Consider the following 8,158-nt stretch of genomic DNA (forward strand, 5'->3'; position numbering starts at 1 on the left):
TCACTTGGCGTCCGTCATCGTCGTACGTCGTCTGTAGCCTCGGGCTGAGTTGCTCAAAACGTTGGATAAAGTTATCCACTGGATAGCCTATTCAATGGATAAACAGCCAGTAACTGCGAGTACTCTCAGATATGTACTTAAGTGTCCTTTTTGTTGTTAGGGACGAGGGATGGATAAATCCCCTGTCACGTCGTGTCTGTGTTTCTGTATGATTGTTCTGGTTGTCGTTGGTTCATGTCGGTCATATTTGTTCGTAAATTTTTTTGTTATAAATTTGGCCGTTAGTTTTCTCAATTGAATTGTTTCATATTTTTCATGTTGGAGCCTTTTATAGCCGACTATACGGTATGGTGTTTTCTCATTGTTGAAGGCCGTACGGTTGCCTATATATATATATAATTGCTTACATCCACTTCATTTGAACTTTGGTGGATAGTTGTCTCATTGGCAATCATACCTCATCTCCTTATTTTTATATCCATTGGAAAGCTATCCAGCGGGTTTTTTTTTGTTGCTCAGCCACTGGATATCTTATTAAATATCTCATTCATTTAGAAGAGGAAGTTCACAAGAAAAAACTATCGTCAAATACTAGAGAATTACCAATATATTAAAGAGACAGCGCTTTTATTGCAGTTTTCAAAAGCTGCTAAGTTCGGACTATCAAACTTAGATTTGAAAAAATAACAATTTACAGCATGTGCCTTCTTATCTTTTTGTAATTGACAAGGATTTAATTTGTACCAATTTAGTACTATTTTCGTTATTTTTTAAGGGACACTAGCTGTCAAATTCATGTTCACCGATTTGACTCAAATTCTCATATTTGATTTATAACAATGTAAAACATTTATCCAAACTATTAAAAGTCTAAAATGAACAGTAAACAGCACAAGGGCATGATAACACGGAGCTTCGTTTCGTGTGTATTTTAGTCTAGACGCCATCTAATTAACTATCGAGTTGACCTCCAAAGTCATCCGATGACCATATAAGCGATGTAAACATAAATAAAGATATAAATAGATTAAGCGAACTCGTGCTATTGGATTTTTCTGGGTCTGTTTAATTTCATATTATAGATTAAAAATATATGTTTATCATCGTGTTTACCTGTATAAGAATGATTTTTTGTGGATCGGATCAGTCAATCAAATGATTTACCTTTATTTCACTTTCAATGTTGACATTCTTTTCCTTTAAATAACTATACACATACAATTCACGTGTTATCCATCTCTAGCCAAGGGGTTAAATTGAAGTTCACATGAATACGGATTCAATGAGGTCGAATTATTCACTTGCAAGTGAATAATTCATCATCAATGTTTCTTAGCTTATTCTGACAAAATTGAACCATACTAGCGGCTAAAAGCGAATAATTATTGCACTATTTCACTTTCATTAATGATTGAACAAAAAAAATCATATATTAGATTTTTTATATATCTCGTAGCTATAGTGCCCCTTTAAATGAAAGAGAAGACAATTAAGCGTAGTTAATGTTTAAAACTTGAATATTATTGAAAATAAGTTGGGGAGTATTGAATAAAAGTGATATACTTGCGGAATAAAAGTAAATTGATTTTATCATATGTAATTTCTCTCGAAAATAAGGTCTGCTTTCGAAAAGTGGAACGATTTACTCCAAAAAACACAATCTCAACCGGACACCATAGCTAATGAGTGTTTACTACCTGTGTAAACATCTTTAAGGAACAATATACCAACCAAACTTTATTCAATTTTGAGAGTCACTTAAATATTATCAATTTTAACAAACGAAGAATTTTTACTTAATTTAGGTTTAGTAACCGCAGGATAGAACTGGGAGACAAGAACGCAAACTAAATAGTGTCTCGGGAAAACTTTAGCTTTGTGTTGTCTGCATGTGAAAGCTATATGTCAACATTGGTCGCATAACTGAACAGAATTTTTTCTAGATTGCAATCTTTATAATTCACCAAGATTATAACTTTTATAGAATTTATTTCAAAAGTTTCCAAACCTGAGAAACACGAATAAAAAACCTCTTCACATGGACCATGACAAATAAAGATTTAGATTTAGTCTTATGATAAAAAAAAAACAATCCAGATGAGACAGATAGAAAAAAGGTATAATTAGGTTACATTAACCAAAAAAGAGGCGGATATTTCCAAGGGAATTCAAAATTCATAAGTCGAAGAAAACCGACAAGGCCATGGCAAAAAACGAAAGACGACGAAAAAGCAAAAAACTCTAGTAAACACTTCATCAAACGACTGAGCAACACGAACCTCACAAAAATGGGTGTAATATAAGGTGCTCTGAAAGGGTTAATAGATCCTGCTCCTCTATAGTGGCAGTGGCGGATCCAGGGGGGTTCCGGGGGTTGAAACCCCCCTTTTTTGACGACCAATGCTTTTGAATGGGGACATACGGTTGGAAACAACCCCCTCCCTTATCCTGGATTGGAATCCCCTTTTAAAAATGGCTGGATCCACCCCTGATTGGCACGTCATGTTGCTCATGGTAAGCAGAAATTCGATGATAGAGGGACTTTGAAAGATTAGATTCAAGCAGAAAAACAGATAACTGGGATACCCTGTTATCAGCCGATGTTACTTGATTACCTACGTTCTTAATAACGACTAATCCGATAAAAACAAAAAAAGATAAACAGCAAACAGCAACACATGGACTAATAGGTAGCCGTATTTAATATAATTTAGGGTCTGCTTACCCTTCCGGAGCACCTGAGATTATCCCAAGTTTTTGGTGGGGTTCGTTTTGCTCAGTCTTTAGTTTTCTATGTTGTGTGTTTTTTTGTACTGTTGTTTATCTGTTTGTCTGTTGGTCTTTTTCTTTTTTATCCATGACGTTGTCAGTTTATTTTCCACTTATGAGTTTGAATGTCTCTTCGGTATCTTTCGCCTCTATTTTAGTACAAATGCAAACAGGGGACTGGGGATTTCAAGCTTGGAGTACCACCAGGATGACCCCTAACTTGAACATAGATATAAAAGACAGCTTATAATTTAGAGAGCAGGGTCAAAATATCATGGTATTCGCTACTACTAACCTTGGACTATTTGTTGTGTACTGTTCCGACATTGAGGCTTAGTTATTTGTTAGTATGCCTCAAATGTACATTGACTGATGATAACCTTACAATTATTTATCCCCCAAAAAGTATGAGCTGATAATATTTCATGATTATTACAATGACATACTTTTAAATATTTTAATGAGTGTAAACTACATTTGCACTACTAACACTATTATACATGTAAAGAGCCGCAGGAAATGAAAAGTCAGATTGACAAACCAAACACGCTTAATTAGTATAGGTTTTGTAAATGGCTACATTGACCTCATATCATAATAACATAGAAAACATATTTTTATGCACCGACCATTCATCTATTCGTCTGGTTTTTTTTTGTGTGAGGGGGGAGTCTTAGGACAAACATTTGTTCTCGACTTTAATATAAAACGATCTTTACTTCCCATCTAAAACAAAAGTAAGAATCAACCCCTTAAAAATAATGAATGGTAGGTGCTTTAAATTTCTAAATAATCGTTTCACAATGTTTGTATACCTTTTTTTATTGGCGCTCTGGTGGATACACCATTTCCAAGTTAGAGAGAGGTTGAGCGCTCACAAACATGTCTAACCATGCCAAATCTGCATGTGCTTGTCGCAAGTCTGGATGGTTGTCGTTGTTTGCTGTTTTATTTTTACATCTGTTTTCCGTTTTGGCATTAATTAACTCTTTTTTCATCGTTTGATATGTTTCACATTTTGTAATGTCGGGACCTTTTATAACTGACTACACCAGGGGCGTACCTACCTTCTGAATGAAATGGAATCACAAACTAAAGCCGGAGGAGTCTGGCGGCCGCATAAAGCCCTTAGTGGGTCCAGGTCGTGGCCAGGGGGCAAAGCCCCCCGGAAGCTCCTTATATATAGGGTTTCAAAACAATCACAACCGTAATAAAAATTGTACTTTTTTGTTGTGGTTTTTTGTCAACTATTTGTTTAACTTCGAGTCGAATGAAGACTGAACATTGTCGTTTGAGTGTGTATGAATTTTATCATGAAATTTGGATGAGGGAAACTTAAGTTAGAGTACGTACGGAAATGCATTCGCCCAACGACGGGGGCACACGGCAAATGTGTCTCTTCAACATCATTATAGTATATGTATATACAAATCGGAAAACCATAACTTATATATTTATTTATAGTTTCATGCCTGACAGACATACGGATCGACAAATAAAAATGTCCCGAGGAAAAAAACATATGTCCATGGAGGTATGACATTTTTAATACTGCAAAAATGACCTATGAGGAGCTTCACCGTCTTCATACAAAATACTTCAACATGTTTTTGTTATATTTTTTGTTTTTGTTTTGTGTATTTGTTTTGTTTTTTTTTGAGGGGGAGGGGGGCTTTTTTGTAAAGTTTTGAAATTACACGGTATTGGTTTTGCTCAGTATTGAAGGCCGTTCGGTGACCTATAGTTGCTTAAATCCGCCTCATTTAGGGACTGTGTTGGATAGTTGTCTTATTGGTATTTCATGCCACATCAGGAAAGAAGTATTTGTGATTATATGATTTCATGCCTTCAGCAGTCAAGCTACGTTACTTAAGATTTGTTTGTTTTTTCCTACGTATACATAAAATGCATACTCTTTTTACAAGTAACTGTATCACTCCCAACATTGGATTGCCAGGGGCCCCGTTTTCCAAATCCTGGACCCGCACCTGTCTACGCAGTAGCTGTAACGCCTCCCCCTTTATTTTAACCATAACTGACGTGGACCTAGACTATTGGCGAACTGATTTCGTCTTTTGTTTTAGTCTAGGACTCAATATTAAGTCCCATTTTAAAATTTTAGTGAAGTTTTGTTTCACCGTACGTCTTTATTTTTCCGATTCACGGTTCATTAAGCCGCTATCCATTTATTGGTTAATTTTTTGGCGGGTAAATTCTATTGTTCTAATTTTTCGTACGAGGGAAGTCATGATTTTGAAGTCAACACCTAACACTGAACTGGTTGTTTGAAAATTAACAGTTAAACCTATTTAATATCTCGACTTTATGGTTGGAAATTCCATATATTATCAGTCAGGTCAGTCTTATTCTTTCTTTACTGACACAACAAAAATGCATGGCCCAGTAAGATCCAGTAACTGTGTAATTTAAATTTTACACATTATGAATGTTTAGCTTGAATGTCGAGAACGAGTTAAAAACACATGAAGACTATATGTTACGACCACTTTTAAATAATATTTTGGGGGAGACCATTTGCATGGTTTTCTCAGACGGAATCTTCAATTTTGCCTGTTGTTGTTCCTTTTTTTGAAAAGTCTTTACAAGCCTCTACTTTGTTCGGCAGAATATTCATATCCCTCTTGTTTATGGCTATAAATGTCTTTTATTGTTACCAGTCCAGGCAGGATATTCATATCAAGTCCAAAATCCTCCTGGCCAATAAAAGTTGACATATTTAAATGAGCGAATATGCGAATCGAGTAGACCGTTATGAATAATTTAAAGTGTAAATCCATTCGTGTAAAAAATTAAACGAACACAGAAATGACCCCCACTCCACTCTGTTGTTGAATTATTTTTTTTTATAATCAACTGATCAATACAAATGGTAATTACTTGATCCTAAAGACTGCTGAAAATTTTGATATAAAAATAAATAAAAAGATATGAGACATGAAAGTGTACCATTTGAAATAAAAAAGTAGGTTGATACTTTCAAAGTATCTTTCATTTGAGAAAATTATTTACTATTTGAGGATTTTTTTCCCATTTGTTGTTTTTGCCCAATTTAAACCAATTGAAAACCTTTTAACATAGGTTCATGTAGCTTCACCCCAAAATGTAATGTATTGAAATGCAGTGAGGTGAGTAATATATTTCCTCCTTAAACAGATCATTCTAACTTAATTTTCAACTTCACTGACTTTTATGATTTACATCTCATTTCAATTTTTGGATTCTAAGTTTATGAGACTTGCGGTCATTTTACATAAATGTGTTTTGATGTATCTAGGTAGTACGGAGTAACAGTACTCCCCCCAGTGAAAGCCTGGCAAATAAGATAGCTAAGTGACGGTATAACAACTTCCCCCATGGTAGCCTTGGTGAAAAGGATAGCTGAGAAACAGGAAAGAAACTTGCCCAATTGTAGCTCCAGTTAATACAGGTATAGTCAGCAATTTTGTTTTCATGAGATATAAAAATATCAGAAAGTAGGGGCAGCGGTACTTTGGATTTCTCTACCATTAAAAAACGGGCCAGAGATATAGCCAAGAGTACTGAAAGTGGCTTTAAATATTAGTGTTCAATCAATCATTAGAAATTAGGTGAAACATATAGGGATTGGTGTTTGTATCCAGTGGCAAATATTATGAACATATTCAGGACAAGAACATGTTAAGTAGACCTGCATGTACTAGACTCACAATTGACCTTTGGCATGCTAAGTTCACAAGTCAAAAGTCTGAAGGAAGATCTCGGGCACCATAACCAGAAACATTCGGACTCCAAACAACTATTTTTTTATCACTGAAATTGTCATTTGACCTTGTTGGGAATTGAACCCACAACCTCTTGCACACTGCCAGGTGATGTTTACTGATCAATGAAGATGTGGTGATGATGACTCATCAGTGTCGTTGTTAAACTGGATAACATTCTTAAAAAAAGTTGAATAAAACCTATGAACATGTCATTTTTATAGAAAAAAATAATTTAGTTGAAAAAAAAAAATATAAAATTGTCAGTTTTAAACATTAACTGTAAAACCAATATTTTATTCAGAGAAACCCAACATTGTGGGAAAACAGACATAAAGAGGAAGCAATGTTTGTACATGAGTTACACTGCTCTTGCAGTTTCTGAGAGGTATAGTAAGAATACGGTTATAATTGAACATGGTAAGTAATTTTTTGTGGCATTATTGATACTTCAAGTAAATACAAAATGGCATATATTTATCAAGAAATAAAATAATTTTGTACAAAAATAAAAAAAATATTATCACATGATTTTTATATGCCTGTTTAAGGGACGTATTATGGTAAACTGTTGTCTGTCCATCCGTCGTCAACATGTCGACAATAACTCAAAATCACTTAAACCAATTCTCATGAACTTTGGTGAATTGTTTATACCTATTGACATAAGCTCCATTTCGATTTTTATAAATTTTAGATTTTACATTTCCAGGTTATGAGATTTTATTCATAGGAAAGGGGGATTTTCCAATTTTCGGACAATAACTCAAAATGCTTTGAGCAGATATCATGAAACTTTGGTGACTGGTTTATATCTATTAGAATAAGCTCCTTTTAGTTTTTTATAAATTTCTGATATGACATTGAGGAGTAATGGAATTTTATTCCTTGAAAAACCGACAGGCATATCATGCGCTCATAGCGCAGCTATTTATTTTGATATTCATCCAATTAGAAACCTCCTCATTGGCCTACAATATTTGATTGTTTCTTTTTCAGTATCTAAGGTACTTTAATTTTTTTACAAATTGACATTTAATGAATGGGAGATAACTCTGACCACATGTTTATTTTTATTTATGTGTGATAAACAGATTGATTCTTCCAGATTAATTATTAAACTTGTATTTCAATTGATAGTTTTGGTACTGTAAATTCAGAAATTATTGCATGCATTTAATATTGTGATTTTTGAAGAATGGGCAAAAATGCAAGATTAATTCTTGTGATTCCATGAAAAACAGCATACAGATTTATGTATCATACATCAGAATGCGAGTTCTTATTATTGCGATACTCACCCATTAATAAAAACCTTGCAATAATTTCTGAATTTCCAGTAATACTTATCTTACATGTCTTACAGTGAAGCAAATTATCGCTGCCTCTCTCAATCTTATTTCTAAGTTGTCAAATTTATCACCCCTATTCAAAGTTTTTGTTCGTTTTCATTTGAATTTTATTTTTCATTTTTTCATTTATATTTTTATTAAAATGAATTATAATACATGAGCTGTGTTGGATAGAAAACAACCTTATGCAAATGAATATATCAATACATCTGTTAACTTATTTTGGGTTAAAAAATATCTACTAAATTCTGTGTTTAAAAATTTAGTTGGTGTAAG

This window comes from Mytilus californianus, unplaced genomic scaffold (assembly GCF_021869535.1).
Source record: "Mytilus californianus isolate M0D057914Y unplaced genomic scaffold, xbMytCali1.0.p SCAF_3, whole genome shotgun sequence".
Classification (NCBI taxonomy): domain Eukaryota; kingdom Metazoa; phylum Mollusca; class Bivalvia; order Mytilida; family Mytilidae; genus Mytilus; species Mytilus californianus.